This window comes from Cervus elaphus, chromosome 5 (genome assembly GCF_910594005.1).
Source record: "Cervus elaphus chromosome 5, mCerEla1.1, whole genome shotgun sequence".
Taxonomy (NCBI): Eukaryota; Metazoa; Chordata; class Mammalia; order Artiodactyla; family Cervidae; genus Cervus; species Cervus elaphus.
The window spans coordinates 106,405,651-106,427,909 of NC_057819.1; the positions used below are offsets into that span (position 1 = coordinate 106,405,651).

Genomic DNA, 22,259 nt, shown 5'->3' on the forward strand with positions numbered 1-22,259 from the left:
AGAAACTGAAAATAGCACAGGCTCTCTCAACAGACACTGGAGAATCCTAACAGCCCTGACTACATGCCAGAGCGTCTGCTCGCTGAACCTCAGTAAGAATTCGCAGGTGAGGAAGTCGGGCACAGAGAGGGTAAGAAACTAGCCTGAGCCACATGCCAGCACGTGGCAGGACTGGGACTTGCTCCCAGACATCTGGCTTCTGGTCCTATCCTCTTCATCTCGTCTGTTTGGCTTCAGACAAACCCCACGCTACCATGAGAATAGTGAATCCTTCCTCGCTGAATCCAGAGGCTTCGAAGGCCCCTCCTGTCAGGTGCTAAACAGGCAGAGAGACAGCACAGAAATAACCACCCTCCTACCCCTGCTCAGCCCGTCTCCAGCTCAGCAAGCCAAGCGGGCAGGAGCCCAGACGCTGGAGCTAAAGGGCCAGCCCCTGCCCGCGTGCGGACGTGAGGCCCAGGCGGTGTGGTGCTGTCCTGGAACAGGCCCCTGGCGTTCCCAGCGCCTTCCAACATAGCCCACCAAGGAGGGGCCTTTAAGGTTCTTCTCAGAAAGCACTGCCCTGGAAAGTGTCAGGCCCCACAGACATGAACATGAGGAAAGCTGGTGGGTGGAAGGAAGCGTGCGCATCAGAGACTCCAAGACGATGTAAACATCAGCCCATCAGAACTCACACCTTAATAAAAACGGGACCTCTTCAGTGACTGCTGCGTCTTCTGCTGAAGCAGCCACATGGGCTGGAACAACCCGAGAGTTCTGATTACTCCTTTAAGAACAGCCGTCGTCTGAAGTACCACCAGGAAAAAAACCAGTCTCAGTGCCGAAAGGTAAACTTCCTCTTTTGGTCCAGAATAAAAATACGACTTCCCTCCTCCTCCTCTGCTGGAGATGTTCCCAGGATCTTATTTACTCTGCACCGCTGACTGGACTCTCAAATGTCAGCGTCAGCCCAGAGAAGGTCTTCCAGCCACCACTCTATCCTCGTACATTTTTATGACGTATGTGCTGCTGGGCACACACAAGAGCACACACCAGCCACATGTGGGTACAGACAACATGCCCCTGTCACCCAGACCCCTTCCCCACCCCACCCCCGCAAAGAGCTCGGGTTCTGAGCGCTGCGGTCCCATGGTTTTTAAGAAAGAAGATGATAGTCTTACCATGGACATCGTCCAACCACCACAGTCTGCCCTGGCATCGATACTGGGGCTCTGAGACTTGTCCACACTGCTGCGTGTCCCTGCCATGTGACAGCGCCTGTGCTCACGTGTAGCGACACCCACCCCCTCTCCTGTCTGGGGACACCTGGGCCCACTTCACCTTCTTGCCATCGTGAACAGTGCTGGTGTGTGCAGATAAGTTGCCAAGACTCATGCACCAAGGCTTCTACACCCTGCTCCGGGAGCAGAGCTATTGCTCTGCAGGGCACACAGCGACATCTGCACGGCATTTTACAAACGTTCTTGCTGTTCTCTCTTGTAACGTCATTTCCTCGTCACAGCGCAGACAGACGTACGGTTTAGCCGATACTTTTCTCACACTGGGCACACAAGGAATGATGCCCATGGGGAAGCCCAGGACGCAGCCCCTGCCCCCATCTGGGTCGGGACAGCCGGCGGGACACCTGGGCACCTGGGGCAGAGCTGCGGAAGGATGGGGGCAGAGGGGAGCCGTGGGCATGCGTGGAAGAGGTGGCAAGGAGAGGGGCGGGTCTGGGGGCCTCACACACTGAGGAATCTGGACCTGCCAATTCATTACTCCCCTTCCAGGTCTCTGTCAAACCCTCCAAGTAAGAGTCATACGGTTAACACTCACAGGGCACTTATGACGTTCCAGGCGCTGTTAGGAATCCTCCTCTTTAATTCTTAATATAAGCTGCATTATTGTATGCTTAATATTTTTCTTCAAATCAGTCTACTTTGTTTTTGGCCACACTCAGCTTGTGGGATTTTAGTTCCTGACCAGGGACTGAGCCAGGGCCATGGCAGTGGAAGCACAGAGTCCTAACCACTGGACAACCAGGGAAGTCCCTAAATCAGTTTACTTCTAAATTCAAATACCTGCATTAAGTAATCACACACATGAAAACAGGTATCATGCTATGGCATTTGGGCAAAGGAGGTCTTTCTATTTGTTTTTATTAAGACGAAATTCGCCATTTTAAAGTAGGCAATTCACACTCACAACTTAGGATCCTCACAGTGTTGGATGGGCTTCCCAGGTGGCACTAGTCGCAAAGAACCTGCCTACCAATGCAGGACACATAAGAGACGTGGGCTCAATCCCTGAGTTGGGAAGATCCCCTGGAGGAGGGCATGGCGATCCCCTGGAGGAGGGCATTGCAACCCCCTCCAGTATTCTTGCCTGGAGAATCCCATGGACAGAGGAGCCTGGCAGACTACAGTCCGTGGGGTCACAAAGAGTCAGACATGACTCAGTGACTTAGCATACACACATGGTGATGGGTAACAGTCACTGCAGTGGACGTTTTCATCCCCCAGGAGACTCTGCTCATTGGCCATCACTACCCACTCCTCCTCTCACCAGCCCCCAGCAACGTTTTCGTCTCCCGGGAGGCCCTGCTCATCAGCCATCACTACCCACTCCTCTTCTCACCAGCCCCCAGCAAGCTGCCTCCTGTCTCTGTGGACTCACCTACTCTGGACATTTCACACAAAACCACACAGTATGTTCCTTTTATGTCTGGCTCCTTTCACTCAGAGTATTCTAAAGGTTCGTTTATACTGCATTATCAGTACCTCATTCCTTTATGTGGTAATTTTCCTCTCGTAAGGACAGACCACATTGATTTACCCACTGATCAGCCAGACACCTGGACTGTTTCCATATCTTGGCCTTTAGGCACAATGCTGGTGTGAACTCTGCATATGAGTGTTTGTGTGGATGTGTGTGCTCAGCTCACCTGGGAAGGTGCTGAGGAAGAGGGCTGCTGGGTCACATGGGAGCTCTTGGTTTAACTTTCTAAGGAACCAGCAAAGGTACCGCGGCATTCTAACGATAAAAAACTCTTTAAGATGAGTAACATTCAACGGCTTCCACTTAACATTATTTTAAGAAACACTGCTGCAGCCGAAGCTGCTGGAGTGGGTGTGCATGTCTCGGGGCAGAGAAGCAGCACAGTGGAGGCGGGGCTCCTGCAGTCCTGATGGAGTCACAGCAGGCGGATTGGGGGTGGGGTGGCGAGGGAAGAGCAGGAAGCAGGCAGACGCCCATACCACAGCGCCTGGCTGCCAGCGGAATGGCAGGGACACAGTATGTCAAGGTGGGGAAGGTGTGCCCACTTCAGAAGAAGGAAGGAGGCCATATAACAATGAAGACAATGAAGCTGGAGGTGCTGGCAGGACCAGCACAGAGAACAGACACGGCCGGGGCAGCTGTGCCAAGGCTGGGGTGGGCGCTGGGGGAGCCCAGGAGAGTGGACAGGGGGCGCAAGTCAGAAGGGGGTGAGTGGCCATCAGTGACGTCCAAGAAGGGCCAGGAGAGAGGTGGAGACACAGGAGAACCATCCTGTGGTGCAGGGGAGGGGAGTTGAGGGGATGTGGGGCATGATGCCAACCAACAGGGATGAAGAGCCCAGAGGAGGCAGCAGGAGGCAAGCCTCAGGCTGGGAGGGCTGTATCTTCTCTGCCTGGTTATGCCAACAAACAGCTCCAACACCCAGTGTGGGGCCCTCAGCCCTCCAGACCTGCTGCATGGGGCCAGCCTCTGTGGCACAGCACCGAGCCCATCACCGCCCCCCACCTCCAGCCAGCCTTGCAGAGCACCCCCCACCTGCTGCGGCTGCCCTGCAGGCCACCTGCGCTTCCGGCCTCCCCCGTCTCTTCCCACTTCCTCCCACGGCCTCTGGACAGAGGCCCCGACTGTCTGCACACTGGGGCTGCCTCACAGGGCCTGGCGCGGAGCCGGGCACACAGCTGCCCCGGGAAGGAGTGACTCAACCCCACCTGCTCCCACGCTGCCCCAGCCTCGGCTGCTCCCCACACCCTCACCCGACGCCCGAGTCCAGGTCCCCCAACGTCTCACGGGGTATGGAAACATGGGCTGTGATGCTACTGGGGGTTAAAAACTACCACTGGTTGGAGTGGAGAGAGAGCTGCCCCCACACCATGTTTTTGTCACCTCACTAATCTGTTTCCTCCTCAGGAAAATGGCAGCAGCAGCCTTGGAAGCCGATAGATGACCCCATGAAGGATCTGAATGGATGGAGGGGAGTCCCTTCACTCCTCCTTTGGGGCCCACGGCTGCTCGCAGGCCTTTGCCGCACCCTCTTCGGTCCCGCTGGGCACCTCCCCCACCCAGGAGAAAAGCAGGACTGGAGAGGCCCATGTCTGGCAAGGCGGCACTGAGTCAATTTCACACTAAAGTTAACAAGCAGAAACAAACCGCGGCTGGCATACCATGTAATTTTTTTAATTCTTAAAAGATTAGAAGTATGCTGCTGAATGTCAAAACACAAAAACCAAAAAGAAGTTAAAGTTGTTATTTTCCTTTTGGCTTTATCTCCATTAGCAAATACTTCTCTTCAAACAATGTTTACGTTGCCTTTGTCCTACTTTGTTGAGGAAAATAATAAACGAGTGAGTTTCCAGCACGGATGACAGTGCACACAGAGATCTGCCCAGAAAACACTCCACTTTAGAGAAAGAAGTGTTTCCTTGCCTCACTGGCCACCAGCCTCCTGCTCCCTCGGTCAGCCCGGGGACGACCAGGGGGAGGACCGGGTCCTCCGGCACACCTGTGCTTCACAGGAAAACAACCAAACTTGGGAGGCCAGCCCGCACACTCACTGACCGCAGGCTCGGCTGCTGCTGGCAAAACTCACCGAGGTGACTGCTGAGTTTATCGATGGCTTACTATGTGCCCCAGCCTGCAAGGGAAGCACTTCACAGGAGAGGAGAGAGGGTGAGTGAGGCAGTACCCGCCAAGGAGGCTCAGTGCCAGCTCCTCAGCCTCAGGACCCAAACATAACTTACAGGAGGCTCCCGGGTCCTTCCTTGAAGACCACCACATGTTCTAAGCTGCTCCCTGGAGGACTCATGGTCTCTCCACCAACCAGCTTCCAAGGCGGGCCTACCAGTGGCAGGTAATTTGCACCTGGGAACCCCACCTTGCAGTGACCCCTCCCCTGGGCCCAGGATGCCCACTCCCTCTCTGTGGTCATCATTTCTGTGCACCAAGGACTTCCGGTCCACTGCCTCCTGGACCTGTAACAGAGCTGTTCCCCGCTCCTCAGGGATCAGCCACGGCTCTAGCTAGTAAAACACGGCAGAAGGGAGGTGTGATGTTCTGCGTCCAGCACCTCAGAGGCCAGTTCCCCACAGCGTGGGGGGGTGGTGGAGGCCTGTGTCTCCGCCAGAGAAAAGGATGAGGTGCCCAAGCACGCATGTGGCCCTGGAGTTCACAGCAGCATCGCTCCTAACAGCCAGCCAGTGAGAAGAGCTTCCCTTCACAGATGAATGGGTAAATAAACAACAAAACATGGTCTACCCATACAGCCTCAACAAGGAAGGAAGCGCAGGCACAGACAGGGCCAGCAGCAAAGCTGGACCCTCCTGCCGGGCCTTCCCCTGGCCTCAGTGAGAGAGAGAGAGACGTAGAGCTGCGGGGAGACGGGCAGGCCCTCAGAGGCCAGCTGCACTGGCTGGGGACTTTCTCTCTCAAGTGACTGCATGCTCAGAAGTCGCCAGTTCATTGGGCACTGTGCTTGGCCCCTTCCACATCACCTCCTGCGAGGCGGGAGGCCTTGGGGGATGGATTCCAGGTTACATCTGTGAGCCTCATGGCACAGGTTTTTAAACATCTTTTATTTCTGAGAGCTTGAGTCAGAAGCAGTGTGCCAATGAAGTTTTTTTCTTTTAAAGAAGACAATATTTGTTTCCCTCCTAGTTTTAACCCAATTTTCTTTTTCTTTCCTCCCAGTGACCTTTAGTGGTCTACCACATAGATTTCTTCACCATCCACCGGTTGGCAGAGCAACGCCACAAATCCCTGACGCAGACTCCCCCCCACATACACACATACCAGACCGCTGCCCTCACAGGACGCACAGCCTCAGGGGAGGCCAGCACCTCCTTCCCGGAGGTGCCTGTAACCAGGGAAGTGGGGAACCCTCCCCAGCATGGCAGAGCTGCTCACAGGGCCTCGGGCTGGGCACAGGCACATCCACACCAAGGGCCCCAGAGGGAACTCACTCAGCACTGACTTGTCGTGGGTCACCCGAAAGTGACCCGTGGACCCACAGCCTGGACTGGAGCAGAGGGAGCTGATGAGCCTCAGGTAAACACGTTCCTGAGGAACGGGCCTGCTTTCTCTTCCAGAGCCTCCAGAAAGGAGAGGCATAAACCACCCACGACCACCTCATCATAAACCAGCCTGATCTCAGTGAGGGAGGAGGTTTCTTCAGAAACCCAGGACGACAGGTCGGACACCACTCCAGCCCAGGAGGGAAGGTTTCAAAGATCCAGCACCCAGGCACCTGGCCCTGGGAGAATGGGGTATCAGTGCCACTCCCTGAACTACATGGTAAAAGGCAACCTGGGCCCCCAAAGCTGCAGCTGACTCTGCCCGGGGGGCGCCACCCACTCCGGAGTCTGTGAGGCTCACAGAGCCAGCAGTCTTCCGCTCCACTGTTCAGCCCCAAAGTCATCCTCCCTGAAGGCCACCCTGCCTACACGCCCCATCCCAGCAACCCCTACAGCCTCCCTGTCAGGGTCTCCTCCTCCCCCTCCCACATCCAACTGCTGAATACGCCCCTCATTCCCCAGCCTCACCCCCAGCGGTGCTCTCCCAGCCACAAGACCCCACACCCACAGCAAGGGAGTGGGGGACAAACCACAGGAGGCAGCTGACCTCTTCCCAGCTCAGCCATCTGAGAGAAAGCTCTGTGCCATCCCGTGACAGTCACGCAGGCCACAAAGACCCCTGGGCACTAAACAAAAAACTTAGAGAAAATACACCAAAATATTAGCCACAATTACAGTGACGAGGCTGGTTCTAGCTTGGCCCTTCCTACTTTTATGAACTTCCCACATTTTCTTTCATTACCATTAAGACAGGCATCATCAACATTCCCCGCGAGACAGCATGGAGAAGAACCAGCCTGAAGACACTTGGTCGGTGCGTATGGTTTTTTTTTTTTTTTGGTGTGTATGTTTTATCAGAGCGGGCTTTAGTCTTTGGAAAAACTATCGATAATCAGATGGTGAAGAGGGAAAGAAGTTACCAAGATTCTTGCTCAAAGTCAAAAGAACCTAATGAAAAAAAACTGGGAAGAGGGAAAGAGAGGGAAGAAATAATAAAGGGTTTGGTTTCGTTGTTTAAAGAAAACGTTTCTCTTTCGTCAAATGTTAACATCTACCTAACACCTTGCAGTCAGGTTACATGGTGATTTCTTATGCTACTTTACTCTCCTGCCAATAAAGAATATTTTTTTAAATCAAGAAGGAATGTATTTTCAGTAATAATTTATTCCTTCTCTTGATTAGAGCAGGGAGAGTGCTCCTTTAACACACAGGCAGGGTCAGATTAGTTGAAAAGACCCTGTTATGAATGCCTTCTTATCCACTGGACTTCTCTAGAACTGCATTCAATAGCAAATGGCAGCCTGATTGGGCCCCACACACAGGCTCAGGTCCTGGACGGCCCGAGGACGTTGTCACACAGCCACGCTCCCACCAGGCAGGCCCAAAGCCCTCAGAGCAAATTCTATAGCCGCTCATCCCTGGTCTGTCCAGGAGGTGAGGCCTCTGCGGGCTGGCCAAGGAGAGGTCCCGCTGGTTCCACCAGCAAGAAGGCTACCAGGAACTACATGATCCACCTGACTGCTTCTCTGAGCTCAGGCCACCATCCTTTGCATCGGCTGTCCTCCCCAACTCCATCCTTTCTGCCCGTGTTTCCTGCCTTGTTGCTAAAAAGAATGCAAACAGCCAACATCAGTGGCTCACAACCCCCGCCTGCGAGGGGGATCTGTATCGGGATCTCTGGCAAGCTTCAGGAACTGACATGCTCAGGCCCCACCCAGAATAATTAGAACCAAAGGTGATGGGGGCCCAGCATTTGAGAATCACTGGCTCAGAGGAAGCCAGGAGACACAGCGAATAGCAAGTGAATGAAGAAACCCAGGCAACAGGGAAACAGAAGGGGGAGAAAAAAAGCAGGGCCAGAAAGCAAGGTTAGAAACCAAGTGCAGACCACACCAGAATTGGGACAAGAGACTGGCTCTGAGCTGAGCTTCCTGGTGGCCAAAGCAAAGATGACTCACACTGTCTACAGACAAAAACAGACCAGAGTCACAGAAGAAGCTTCTCCTTGTCCTGGGGCCTGAGATGAACCCCACCCTCATGTCCTCATAAGGGGACACACAGCGTGACATAGATGAAACGTGCTCCCAACACCAGGACCAGACCCCTATGAAGTGGACAAGGGCCCCTCTGCACCCGCATGGCAGCCCTTGACCCACAGTCAGCAGTTGGGCTGCCACTGACTCTTCACTGGAAATAAACTCCTACCAGAAATCAGCGCTCACATCTACGCCATGCTCCCGAATGATTTCATGGTCCAGCTGACAGCCGTGTATCTAACCAGCCATCCTGAACTCAGCATGCAGTCATGAAGCCACAAGGGAACTGACTCTGACCGTCTCACTGGGGAAAGCAGGGAAAGGCATCCACCTGTGTACCGATGGCTCCAAGAGGACATGAGAGATCATCCCCTCGCCGCCTTGCTCAGAGAGGCCACCGTCCACCCCCAGACCCACGGCTGTGGCTGCTGAGGTTGGGAAGGGCAGGGCCTGTCCTTGGTCAGCAGCCTGCTGGGTGGGCCTCATGGCCCCCAGAGGCAGACAGCAGCCTTGTGGGCCCGGGTGCCCCGAGGGGGATGCTATGCACAGTGCGCTTCTGCAGCACGTGTGTCCCACTCGGCAGCAAGCACCTTTGAATGTGTGTGTGGAAACAAACGGAGCCAAGGTAAGACACCTTCCTGCCCCCTCACAGGTGACATTTTCTTTTTGATCCACACACCACATCACCACGTTTCAAATTAAGAACTGACAAGTTAAAGCGGCAACTACTCACAGCTGCCAAAGTGGAAACAAACCAAGTGTCCATCAACAGATGAACAAACTGTGGTCTGTCCACAGGACGGAATATCATTCGGCCATAAAAGGCATGAAGCACTGACACTTGACCATGGCGGTGACTGTGGAAGACAGGATGCCGATGGGAAGAAGCCAGTCACAGAAGGCCACGTGCCACACGGTTCCATTCATATCAACCGTCCAGCACAGGCAAGTCCATGGATGCCAGGGAGCGGAGGGGAGCAGTGGGGGCTGATGGGTGCAGGTCTATCTCCTCCAGGTGTGATGAAACCAGCTTGGGAACCAGACAGAGTTGAGACTGCACAACACAGGGAATGGGATTAATGCCGCCGAGTACTTACACTTTAAAATGGCTGCTGCTGTTCTGTTGCTCTGTTGTGTTCAGCTCTTTGTGATTCAATGGACTGCAGCACGCCAGGCTTCCCTGTCCTATCTCCCAGAGTTTGCTCAAACTCAGGTCCATTTACCATGGTAAATTTTATGTTATTTTATAATAAAAAAATTTAAGATAGCTGAACTCTCATTGTTTTGCCTTAATAGAAGTGCTAATAAAATTTAACCCACATCAAGATTTTGTATAAAGATGACTGTTATGCTACAAATGAAAAAACCCAGCTTTGAACCCAGAGAGTATGAACTTCAGAATTAGGACCATTGGTGGTCAGTCCTTATTTAAATATAAGTTCCCAAAGAGTCCACATCTGTGAGCAATACACATTGAAGCACTTATCAACAGAGCTCGGATTTGCTCTGAAATAATCTGGCAGGGGAGGGAGAAGAGCCTAGATTAAAACAGTCAAGCTGAACTATTCTATTTTTATAAGCTGGAAACCCTCCATAATGATAAGTCTAGCTTTGTTTTCAAGCAAGTTTCCAAAGATCTCTGACCTGCTGGATAGTATTCTGTGTAGATAAAAGAACTAGATGCCTCTAAGCTGTCAAATTTCAGGGGCTCAACCAGGCGCCCTCCACCTGAGCCCCACAGCACAGGGTCACCTGGAGGCAGACCTGGCCACAAGCAGCCACACAGAGGGCTCCTCGAAAACAACCGGAGTCCCAGGTCAGGCCACAGGGCAGCAGCACACAGAGGCGTCCAGCCTGGGCTCTCGCACTGCTAACTGATGACCCTCCAAAATGCCTGTCCCAAATTCAGCCACCAGCTGGGGTCCCGGCAATGTCTGCAAATATGGGGATCATTCACCGAAGCACCTCTTCCAGAGCCCCAGCACACCAGATGGAGCTCACCTCCAGGCTAGGGCCCAGGAGCAAGACGCTGCCAGCACCTCCCTCCCGAGAGGCAGGAGGAGCTGATGCTGCAACTAACTGCTGGCTCACCTGTCCTGCTCCCTCTTCCAGAACTAAGTGTGCAGCAGGTATCTCCCTCCACCCACCCCCATCGCATTCCCAGAGTCTAGGGGAGCACGTGGCACACAGCAGGTGTTCAACGAGACGCTGCTGTGTGGTCCTGACTCGATGGGCACTGCTCTAACGGTGCACTAGAAAGACCTGCTTCTCACAGACGCCAATGCAAGATGTAAGGTGGAAGGTACAAGGCTGGAAAGAAGGGACAGGAGACAAGGAGTTATGGTATGAACACCACCACCAAGAAGAGCACCAGAGAGGCTCTGGAGCGTGGAGCCTGGCTCAGGGGAGGCATGGACAGGACAGAGGTCTGCAGATGGGGGAGGGGGGGTCTCATAAGGACACAGAAGATGGAGGCAGGAAGCTCCACCACCCTGAGCAGGCACCTGCCACCACAGTGGAAGGCCGTGAGTCCCCAGAGCAGGGCCCAGGCCACGAAGGGAGGTGAGTGGATACCATGGGAGGGGTGGGGGCTGTGAGGAGCTGGCACACACAACCCCATCCAGAGATGGCGCCGACCCTGGCGCTGACCCAGGGTTGCCAGGCAACGGGGCAGGCCCCGGCTGCCAAGTGTTCTGATTTGTCAATGAAGCCGCAAGTCTGGATTGCTATGTAAGATCTGATTTTCATGTTGGCATCTGGGGTAAACGGAATAAAGGCCTCCCAAAGATGCCCTCATCCTAATCCCAGTTGGATGGCAAAGGGGAATTACAGTAGCAGATGCGATTAAGGTCTCTAATCAGATGACCTTAAAATAGGGAAGAGGACCCTGGATTATCCAGGGGGCTCCATGTAACCACAAAGGGCCTTAAAGTACAAGTGGAGACAGGCAAGCCGTGTCAAAAGGCACAGTGGGAGAGGGACAGGACTATAGCTGCTGGCTTTGAAGAGGAGGGACCTTGAGAAGGCAGGGGACAGAGCTCCCCAGAGCCTCCAGAAGAGACAGCCCTGCCTACACCCAAAGAGCCACATGGACTAGGCTTGCAGAACCGTGTTGCTTTAAGCCACTGCGTGGGTGGTAATTTGTTACAGCAGCCATAGGAAACCAATACAGCAACCAAGTTCAATCTTGAAAAAGAGGCACCAACAACCCAAACGAAAAGCACTGGCAGGCTGGATGGGGCCCACGGACCACCAAGGTGCACATGGAGGGTGCCCAGTTCCAAGTCAGGCACACAGCAGCTGCTCACACATGCCCTGAGCTAAGGACTCAGCCCCTCGCCCTGACAATGTCATCACACAGGGCTCCAGGAGTTCTAGAGAACAGAGCTGCTTGGCTGTCAGGAGTCCTCTCCCCAGGGACCTGCTCACCAGGCAGGAGAGCTGCCCCACCCGGCTGGGATCCAAGGAACCAGCTTCCCGGAGAGGAGGGGCAGCTGAGAGCCCCCTCCAGCCCCACCTTCTGCGACAAAAGAAAGGAGTGTGGGCATTCCAGGTCACCAGGGAGGCCTCCAGCACCCGCTCCCAGTCACCCCGGGCTGCGCCCACACACCACAGTAGTGACATCACCTCAGTCTGTCTCAAACAGCAGAGGACCTCTTCTCACAGGAGCTCTTCCCAGCTCCCCACGCTCGGAGGGAGCAGAGCTGCTCAGATCAGAGGTCGGGGGGAGCACCGGGGGCCCCCTGCCGCCAAAGCCCTGTGAGAACCAGGGTGGACTCAAGGCTGATGGGGGCCTCCGCTCATGCCCCAGCCTGCCTCCTCCACACCCTCCCGGCTCAGCGAGCCTGACATCTCACCCAGGGCTCCTCATGGCCCATTCCTGCTGCTTGGGGTCCTCTTACCCCCCAAATTCCCACTTTTTCTTCAAGATTCTGCTTACGCACCATCTCCTCTCTGACACCCAAGTTCGTTCTCGGCATCTGCCCACACTTACTAAACGTCTCTCTCTTGGAGTTGACACTACCTGTCCCACGTCAGGAGCTGCTCTCTGCAGATCATCAGCTGCTTAAAGGCAGGAACTTACATCCTTTGTTTTTAAACTAGAGTATTTACAACACTGATTCACAACACAGTGTTAATTTCAGATACACAGCACAGTAACTCAGTAGTGTGTGTATACTTTTGCAGATTATTCTCCTTAGGTTACTACAAAATACTGAGTATTGTTCCCTGTGCTTTACAGTAGGTCCTTGTTTATCTATTTTATGTATATATATATATATATATACACACACACACATATATATATTTTTGTGTGTGTGTGTGTGTGTGCTCAGTTGTGTCTAACTCTTTGCAACCCCATGGACTGTAGCCCGCCAGGCTCCTCTGTCCATGGAATTTTCCAAACGAGAATACTGGAGCAGGTTGCCATTTCCTACTCCAGGGGACCTTCCTGACCCAGGGATTAAACCCACGTCTCTTCCATCTCCTGCACTGGTGGCATATTCTTTACCACTGTGCCACCTGGGAAGCCCTATTTTATATATAGTGGTGTGTATACATTAATTACAACCTCCTAATCTTTCCCTCCTAGGAACTTACATCTTATCATGTATGTATTCCTAACCTACAGTATATAACACATGTGTGTTCAGTAAACATTAAGAACTGAATAAACTGGACTGAAAACTACTTTTTTCTGGAAATACCATAAATGATGATACTGTGGTTTGTGTTAAATACACCAGGTAAAACCGTATTTCTGATCTTTAATCAATAAAGTGCATCTACCTAAATAAGGAGTTCTAAATTACAGCTATCTACTATAATTACTTTTCAGAAGTGTAGTTCTACATCTTACAAGCAGTGTCTGCTGTGGTCATCACAGTTAGGGGTGCAGGAAGGAATCTGGCTCCCAGGCTGGCCCGGTGGTGTGAGCTGCACTGACGTGGCTAAGAGCGAGGCTGAAGGAGGTCACCAAACAGCTGGGCCAGAGTCTCTTCTCCTGCTCTCACCTTGCTGACTCTGCTAACCCAGCCCACTTTCCCCGGGTGACTGAAAGGCAAACCTCTGCAGCCAGGTGGTCACCCAACCGTCCTCCTCTGGCACGACTCCCCTAACCTGCCCCCTCTCCTCCCTCCCTCCCAGTCCATCCACAGCAGCTGACAGGAGCTCTGGGTCCCAGCACCCCACACCTCGTGACTGCAAAGGCTTCTGGCTCCCTCTGGCTCCAGCCTCGACGCCCCCCGCCAAATCCCTGACACTCCCAGGAGCTCCCTGAGCACACAGTTCAGATTCGCAGCCCACACACACCATCAGAGTGCTCTAGAGCACTTCTGAAAACATGACTGGCTCCCTAACCACCGTCTGGGGTGCAGCCCCATCACAGGCATTCTGAAAAGCTTTCAGGCCATGTGACCTACAGGTGCAGCCAACAATACGAACTGCAGGCTCCAAGGGCTTTGATATCCACCTTCCTAGGCGGCAATGAGGCCCCAAGGAGCCCCCTCCACAGAGCGGGACTCTGGCCTCTTCACCCTGACACACACCCCGGGGCTGGCTCTGGAACCCATCCAGTCCGGTGAACGCAGGCTGGCCAGGCCCTCACCCACAGGAAGTAGGCCACGCTGCAGGCCCTGCCAGAGGGCGCTCCCAACACTAGAACCCCAAGGCCGCAGCCCCATTGGAGCTAGTGGCCATCCAGTGCTCCCTGCTCTCAGGAGGCATCTGCCCAGCAGGGCTGCTTCCACAGCCTGCTCCACACACACCCCACACCCCCGCCAGGCACCCACCCCCCGTCTGCCTTCTGGCTCCCTGTCCAGCCAGGTCCAGCTGTGATCCTGTCTTCTCCGACTCTTCCAGACTTTTCTCTACTCTTGATTTCCTGACCGAGAATCAAAATCACAACTCCACAAACCACCAGCTTCTGCCTCACCAACACCCTTTTCTCTCCTGGTGGCGGGAGCCATGGCTTCTCAGAAACACCCAGCTCTGACCTCAGAGACCTTGTGCGTCACTCCTGCAGGCTGATGCTGCCCTCAGATATTGGCCCTATGGTCATGGAACTACCCTGACTTGACACCCATACTTCTGCATCAACCAACTACCTCTCAGATAGTGGCCTAAAAGCTATTTCTCTGATCATCCATTTCCCAGTATACCCCATGACAGCTCTGAATATCAAACAGGCATTCAGGGAGGACGTACTTTCAAGTGAAAATATGAACTTTTCAGTCCATCATCATTCCTTGATTGCCATGACCTTGGGGGAGGCAGACACAGAGAAGCGGACAGACTCTGGCTAGCAACCTGTAGTTCTCAGGATGTATTCACCCCAGAGTCTTAGAGAGTTTACAAAACAACTAACTTCAAACCTCCAGGGCCTCCCAAGAGCACAGGGCAGGTACTGACACATAGCTGTTTATCACCCTTTGGCTTGGGAGCTGCAGGCAGTTTTCAAACCTTGGGAAAGTGATCACACCCCAGCCTCCTCATCCATGGGAGGTAGGACAAGAAAAATGACCCGTGTGCTGAAGGCATTTGTGAAATGCCTGCTGAGGAAGGTGAAGCATCATATTTTTATTTATATGCAACATTTTAAAACTACAAAGTTCTTTGATATGAATTTGATCACATTTTAACAACAGCATTACCAGACCATTTTTGAGTCCTAAACACCCATGTGCCATGTTCACAGAACGAAATGTGCAGTTTCAGGATCACAGAGTTAAAAAAGAAAAAAGCCCCTTCTCTCAAAGAGCAATTTGAGCGATTATTTCAGCACGGCTTTACGAACACAAAACCCGTTACCAGCCACACAGACTTCCTCCCACTGGTCCAGCCAGGCTCCCCCCAAGTTCCTGCTCTACTCCCTGCTCTACACACCCAGGCAGCTCTGGGTCTCAGAACTGACTTCTGCACCTCTGGGCAGGGAGGGGAGGTGTCATAGAAACAGCTCATGAGGCCCTAAACTCAGACAGGCGAGGATTCAGGTCCTGCCGGCACTGGGTGGGTGCCAGTGAACAAGCCCGACCCCTCTGAGCTCCAGCTCTGCTCCCCTGTGAAGCACCTGCCTCTGGGTTGCCGTGAGGTACCGTGAGGAAGTGGGCACACCTGGGACAGTTGCAGGGCAAGGCCACGGAAACGCTGTGGTTTTCAATCTGACACGGGCGGCATCTGGTGGCAAATATCAGCTAGGACAATGACTGGCTGTGTGGCCTGAGGTCAGCTGCTGAACCCCTCTGAGACTTAGTTTCTGCACAGGCGAAAAGAATGTGGTGACGGGCCTTGGAGGATCCCTGCGCCCTGTGGAAGGAGTCGCACAGGGCCAGGCACAAAGGAGACACTCAAAGATCGGCAGAGCTCACTCACACCCACGTGTCTGGTTTTGACAGACAAGCTGATCATTACTACTGGAGGCAAAAAAAATTTTCCTTCCAAACTGTAAACACCAAAGACTGTGAAATCACTCTGAACTGTTGGAGGGAGGAGCAACTTCCATTAACACCAGAGGCCACCCCCAACAGCCCCGTGAGAGTTTGCTCTTGTCCAACGCCACGCCCCCTGCCCTTTCTCAGCTACATTTCTAAAGAGCCTTGACAGCAAACATCTTGCTTGACGTGTGGGAATGAAGAATCAGCTTTTCAAACAGGATTCTGGACTCAAACTGCCTCTCTGAACAGCACTGACATCTACGTTCCCTTCGTTAAAGACAACATCCTGACTAACCCACAGTCATCGTGCTGTGACCACAGGTCAAATTACAATCACGTAAGAACAAGTGAAAACATCACTTTGAGAAACCAAATTCCCTTCCCAAGCGTCATGCCACCATCTCACTCAGAAAACTTGGGAAGCAGCAAGGACGTGCTGCTGGTGACTCTCCAGCACAGCGAGCCAGTACAGACTCCTCACTGGCCTTCCCAGTCTGTCCTGTGGGCCTGCATTCCCAATCTGGCCCCAGAACCAGCAGCATCAGAGAACACCTAGTAACTGGCTGAAATAGCCCATTTTCAGGCCTCACTCCAGATCCACTGGGTCAGAAACTCTGGGGGCAGGGCTGGGGGCAGGGCTGGGGGCAGGGGCAGGGCTCACCCTCTGAGCGATGCTAATATGCACCAGCGGTCGAGGAAGACCACTCCTCTATCTGCAGTGGTTATTACTGGCCCCTTTAGAGACAAGGAAAGCGAAGTTCAGTGATTAAAGTGCCCAAAGCCATCCAGCCAGAAGGCCAATCTATACCCACACCTGATTCCAAAGCTGTTGCATGGCCTCTGTAGCCAAACTGTCTGTGCCATTTGATGTCCTCAGCTACAGAGCTCTGTTCTGTGAAGGGGGGGGGAGGGGGGGGTGGAGGGAGAGGAAGGATGAAGCCTGCACTCAGAAGTGATGAATTATAGATGCTTTTAAACCCATATCATGCATCAGCCTGAATGGTCAGTCACCACTCAAGCCGAGCTAATTCTCCTGGCTCCACTCACGATCCATGTGCCAGGAAGTGGACGGGGTCCCTTCCCTGACAGCCTCTGTGCACAGTTCCAACCACCACTTTGACCAGGTAAGGGACACGGCTGCCTGCTCTGTCTCCAGAGGGCTGGCGCGCTCCACCCAAATGAGGGCCCGCAGGAAGGCACAAAGCAGCCCCAGCACCTGGGTGCGCCGGGCTGAGTCACCAGAAGGAATCCCATGCACATGGGGGTTCGTAACAGTGCTGAGGACCTGCTCAAAAGAGCCAGGCCGTTCTCTAAATCCAAAGCCGAAATTCAACCTCTATCAGTTCAAATGGTCCATTCAAACCTCCGTGTCTTCACAGACAATGAAGTTAGGAAAAAGACAAACATCTCCTCGTTCACAATTCCCAGCCCTCTAAATAAACGTGGTGGTTTTCAGGTCACAAGTGTGTCCTATAACAGAAATGAGCACTCATCATGTGGGGTGTTCTGCAGGGGCTGGTGGAGTGGGAAGCACCCAGCTTTGGGACCACACAGGCCTGGGTCAGCTGGCTGGGTCAGCTCCTCAAAGGTTACTTAATCTCTCTGGGCCTGTTTTTTCACTCACAATGGGTGGCAACGCCTGTGTTACATGTGGATGTGAAGACAGAGGGGAATTATGTTCAACAAGAGTCTGCTGGAACAACTTTGCATTTCAAGACATCAAGAATGTGGAAGGTAGGTGCAGACAAACAAGCTTGTGGACAGAGGCTACTCAACACACCTTCTCTCAGCAGCATGGACACTTACTTCACTGTGTTTGCTTTTCTAAGAGCCTATTTTTAGACACCTTGAACAAACTAATTAAGACCAAAGAAAATTCCATTGAAGAACTTATCAGAAAGCTTGTCAATTTTCAAAAATTTAACAGATGGAGACACAAAGACATTTCCCAATGCATCTGGCAAAACCAAAGGGTGCTCTCTCCCACCTCAGCAATCCTAATCAGGTCACCCCGTGGTATTCGGTCCTCCGCCAACTCACAGCTGGGCTTAGAATAAGTCTCTTCACCCCAGGACTCAGTTTCTCAGATGAGATTAAGGCATCATAACATCTGGGGAGTCAACACACCTGTCTAAATTCAGCCCCATGACCTATTGGCTCCATGACCTTGAGCACAAGACTTACGCTCTTGAGCCTCAGTTTCCTCATCTGTAGAAGGGGGATAACACCCTGGCACAGGACTGCTGGACCAACAGTAGCAGTTCTGGCAAGAGCAAGACAGAACCGTGGATCCTGCAGTGGGGATGGATAAGCTTGTTCCCTGCTGTCCACCGCCCAGGACTCCTTATTCACATTTCATGCTACACTGGATGAAAATTTTTTTTTTCTTTTATAAAAAATATTATTCGGCTGTATCGGGTCTCAGTTGTGGCACATGCGCTAAATTGCTCTGCAGCATTTAGGACCTTAGTTCACCGACCAGGGATCGAACCCACATCCTCTGCCTTGCAAAGCAGGTTCTCAACCACAAGAGCACCAGGGAAGTCCTGGGAGACCTGTTTAAGTAGAATGCTTGAACTGAGAGCCTAGCAGACAAAAGCAGGGTAGGACTGGATAATTCCTCACATCCTCCCCAACCTCAATCTCCCAAATCCAAGCCCTTTGATTTCTCCAAGGCTCAGAGTCAACAGATCCTCAGCCATGAAACAACAGCTCCTCAATCTCCCAAATCCAAGCCCTTTGATTTCTCCACGGCTCAGGGTCAACAGATCCTCAGCCATGAAACAACAGCCACAGTCCTCCACACCCACCAATCCACCAGGAAGGTTCTGGAGAAGGGGGAGAACAGCTGCCAGAGAACTCTGAAAACTTAAAGGTGCTTCCCTAGAAAGTGACAACAGCAGCCCTGTGCGTGAAAATCCTTCAGTACTTCAGGCCACGAAGAATTGAATGCTGCCACTCTTCCTAATGAAATCTAAACAATAATTACTATTATTAGAATAAATGCCCACTCCTTAGGTTCAGGAAAAGCCAAGCCATTGAAATAAATCAGAAGGACTTCCCTGGTGGTCCAGTGGCTAAGACTCCATGCTCCCAATGCAGGGGGCCTGGGCTGCATCCCTGGTCAGGGAACTAGATCCCACATGCCATAACTAACACCTGGTGTAGTCAAATAAATATTTAAAAAACATAAATAAATCAGCATCCCAAGTAATTCTCAACTACTTTTTGCAGGGCTCTTATCAGAATCCAAACACTCAGGAAACCCACGTCTTGTCATGGAAGACAGTTACACAGAGTGTCACCTGCATTTCTAGAGAGGATTTTCATAAAGGATGTGGCATTTTTCAAGACCGTACACACCATGCTAGCTTTCATCACGCGAAAGTCTTACATTTCTTCACACCTCAGGCACAGGCTTGGAGTCACACACCCTGCTGGGAGAGAGATCTCCCCAGAGCACCCCATCTGCCAGGCACAGGGAGGCAAGAAGCCTGTGTAAACCGAGATCAGTACACCCAACAACACAACCCAGACACGCTCCTGGCCAGAGGGCTGGTGGGATGCAGCCCTGGATCCTGCCTCACTCTAATCAGCACTTTACCAAACTCTTCAACAGCCAGTAACTCATCCAGGACAGTGGAGGACAGCCTGGCCTGCTATAGTCCATGGGGTTGAAAAAAGTAGGACACAGCTTAGCAACTGAACAACAACTCATCCAGTGGGCTTCCCTGGTGGCTCAGTGTTAACGAATCTGCCCGCCAATGCAGGAGACCCAGGTTCAGTCCCTGGGCTGGGAAGATCCCCTGGAGAAGGAAATGGCAACCCACTCCAGTATTCTTGCCTGGAAAACTCCATGGACAGAGGAGCAAAGGGGTCCATGGGGTCACAAAGGGCTGGAAACAAGTGAGCAACTGAGCATGCATGCAACTCATCCAGTGCTTACAAAAGAAAAACTCAGTGAGACTGGTAAGGATGACTGACCCAATATTAAAACTAAAGAAGCACAAAAGTTTTAAAAATGTAAAAATACAGATACAGATTTTTTTTTTTAATGAAGATAAATAAGAAATGAGAAGATCTTGGCAGACTCTCTGACACAATCACCTGTCCCAAACACAATTGCTGGAACAAGCACCACTCAGGAACAACCTGTAGGCCCTTTGGATGTTCATTTAAATACAGATGAAAACTTAATTATCAGTGCAAATTCAACCCCTGCTGCGCAGGATTCGGCCTACGATCTGTTAGCACCTAACATCCGTATCTAGAGCTACAAGATGCACAAGTTTTCTGCCAAATCTTGATTATCTTACATAACTGGAAGAGGGCAAGGACCATTAAAAATTAAAATTCACCTTTTTCAATCATTTTAAGCTCCTCCTGGAGGTGGAAAGGAACAACTCCTACTTCTCACCTTTTTCTGTTCAAGTTCTTAGTGAATGTTAAAAGAGGAGAGGGATAACCCTGAACATCTCTCTAAAAAAAAAATTCTAAAATATCCCAGAGAGAGCCCCGAGCCCAAGCTTCTAGTTCCGGCACCGACGCTGTATCACCGCATGACCCAGTGCCTCTCTCTGGGCCTTAGTTTCCCCATCTGAATCCTCAAGGTGGTTAAGCCCATCCTCCTTCCAGCACAGGCTCCGACGCGTCCCCAGGGCAGCTAAAGGGCGAAGAGCCCCAGACGGAGCCCCTGGGCGGAGGAATGGGTTCCCACAGGCCCCTGCCGGGATTTCTGGGGAGAGCGAGCAGTCCTCACCCCCTCCCCCCGCAAAGCCACCGGGCCAACTCCGGGTTGCAAACAAAAACCTGTTGGCACGGACTCCTCTCGGAAGGGCCAGCCTCTCCCAAGGCGCTGGGCTCCCGGGAGCCGCCCCACGGGGAGAGAGACGAAGGGTCCCCTGGAAGAGGCGGCCCCACGCACCCCTTCACCCACCTCGACCAGCCCGGCAGGACCGCGGGGCGGGGTCTCGCCATCCCACGCGGAACAAAAGGCAGCTGGAGCCTGGCTCCGCCGCCCCCGTCCCCGCTGTGCCGTGGGGTGGGGAGGGCGAGCCCGGTCCCTGCGGAGGGGAGGGGGCCCGCGGCGGCCCAGAGCGGGGCGGCCGGCACCTGGACGAGGGCGGGGGCGCCCGGCCCAGGGAGGAGGGGCAGGGTGGGTCCAGCTGAAAGGTGGACGGCGAGGCCTGGACGGGCTCCCGGAGCTGCGGCGGGCGCGGGAAGCCCGGGGCTCCGAGGATACCAAAGGAAGAGCTCCCTGAGGGGAAGGGAGGGGGTCCCTGCAGAGGAATGAGGACCCAGACGGGGAGGGGCCGTGCTCCAGCCCGTGGGGCGGGGCCTGCTGGGTAAGAGGGGATCCCGGCTGAGGTGGACCCGGCTGGGACCGAGGGGTGCATACTCCCGGAGGTGGTGGTGGGATCCGCGCTCTGGGGGCGCTCTTGGGAGGGGCAGGGTCCGCGCCCTCGGTCCGCTCCGGCCCCCGAGCCCCGAGGCCCCGGCTCACCTGCGCTCCTCCGGGCCGACCCGGGTGCGCGGCTGCGGCCGCCAGTAGAGCTGAGGAGGCGGGAGCGACTGGAGCCCGAGGAGTCGCAGCCGCTTCCAGCTCGGTTTGACACCCACACACCAGCCAACATGGCGGCCGGGAGGGGGCGCGCCGGCTGCGTGCGCGCGCCCGCCGGCCCCTCCCCTCCGCCCGGCCCAGGTCCCGAAAGGCCCCGCCCCCTGCCGTCTGGCCCCGCCCCGTGCCCCGAGGCCCCGCCCTGGGTCCAGCGGGCCCGCCCTTCCGCCCGGCCCAAATCCCGCAAGGCCCCGCCCCCTGCAGTCTGGCCCCGCCCCGCTCCCGCGGGCCAGGGTCCCAGCCAATCCAGGTTCCACTTTCTCTGACCCCGCGACCTCCCTCGGGTACCCACGACCCCACGCAGACTACCCAGCCTTCCCACCACACCCTACAGCCCACGCCCCAATACTCTAAACAACCCCCAAACCCTACGCACGCGTGCCAACGACCCCACACCACTGCACAAACCGTGGCAAATTCACCCCTGAAACCACGCACACGGCAACCTTCACTCAGACCCCACAAATCCCCCCACATCCCAGGCACGTCCCACAGGTCCACACACCCTCTCCTCCTTCACATACACACGCCGAGAGCCCCCAGTCGAAGCTCAAACACGCTTCCCCTCCCAGTGTGCTCTTGTACACATTAACAAGTCCGGGAGGTGGAGCCGGATGGTGGGGGTGGGTGGTTGTGCAGGGGCGCCTGGTGCTGGGGTACGAGTGTTACCCTTGGTGAAAATTCACTGATGTATGCTAAGATGTGTCACTTTAATGTATGCATTCTACTTCAGTAAAACACACCTGAAAATTATTCTGAGGATGGTGCAGAGACTTTGCTAGACTGCTAGTGACATTGTGACCCTAAAAAGGTGGGGCGCTGGGTTCACCCTCCTCCCATGAGGGGCTTA

The 22,259-nt window shown here is 53.7% G+C and overlaps 1 protein-coding gene across 8 annotated transcripts in view; it reads right to left on the reverse strand.

Moving 5' to 3' along the window:
- The window catches only part of EPN2 (epsin 2), a 51,999-nt gene extending 30,533 nt beyond the window's left edge, over positions 1-21,466 (reverse strand). For 2 of the 8 annotated variants that reach the window (XM_043904015.1, XM_043904013.1), the window contains exon 1: positions 21,296-21,466. The gene's annotated coding sequence lies outside the window, so the exon portion shown is untranslated. Of the gene's footprint in view, positions 1-676; positions 827-21,295 lie in introns of those variants that run through there. The other 6 variants (XM_043904014.1, XM_043904010.1, XM_043904018.1 and 3 more) reach the window with 5 other exon arrangements.
- Between the last annotated feature and the right edge of the window lie 793 nt (positions 21,467-22,259).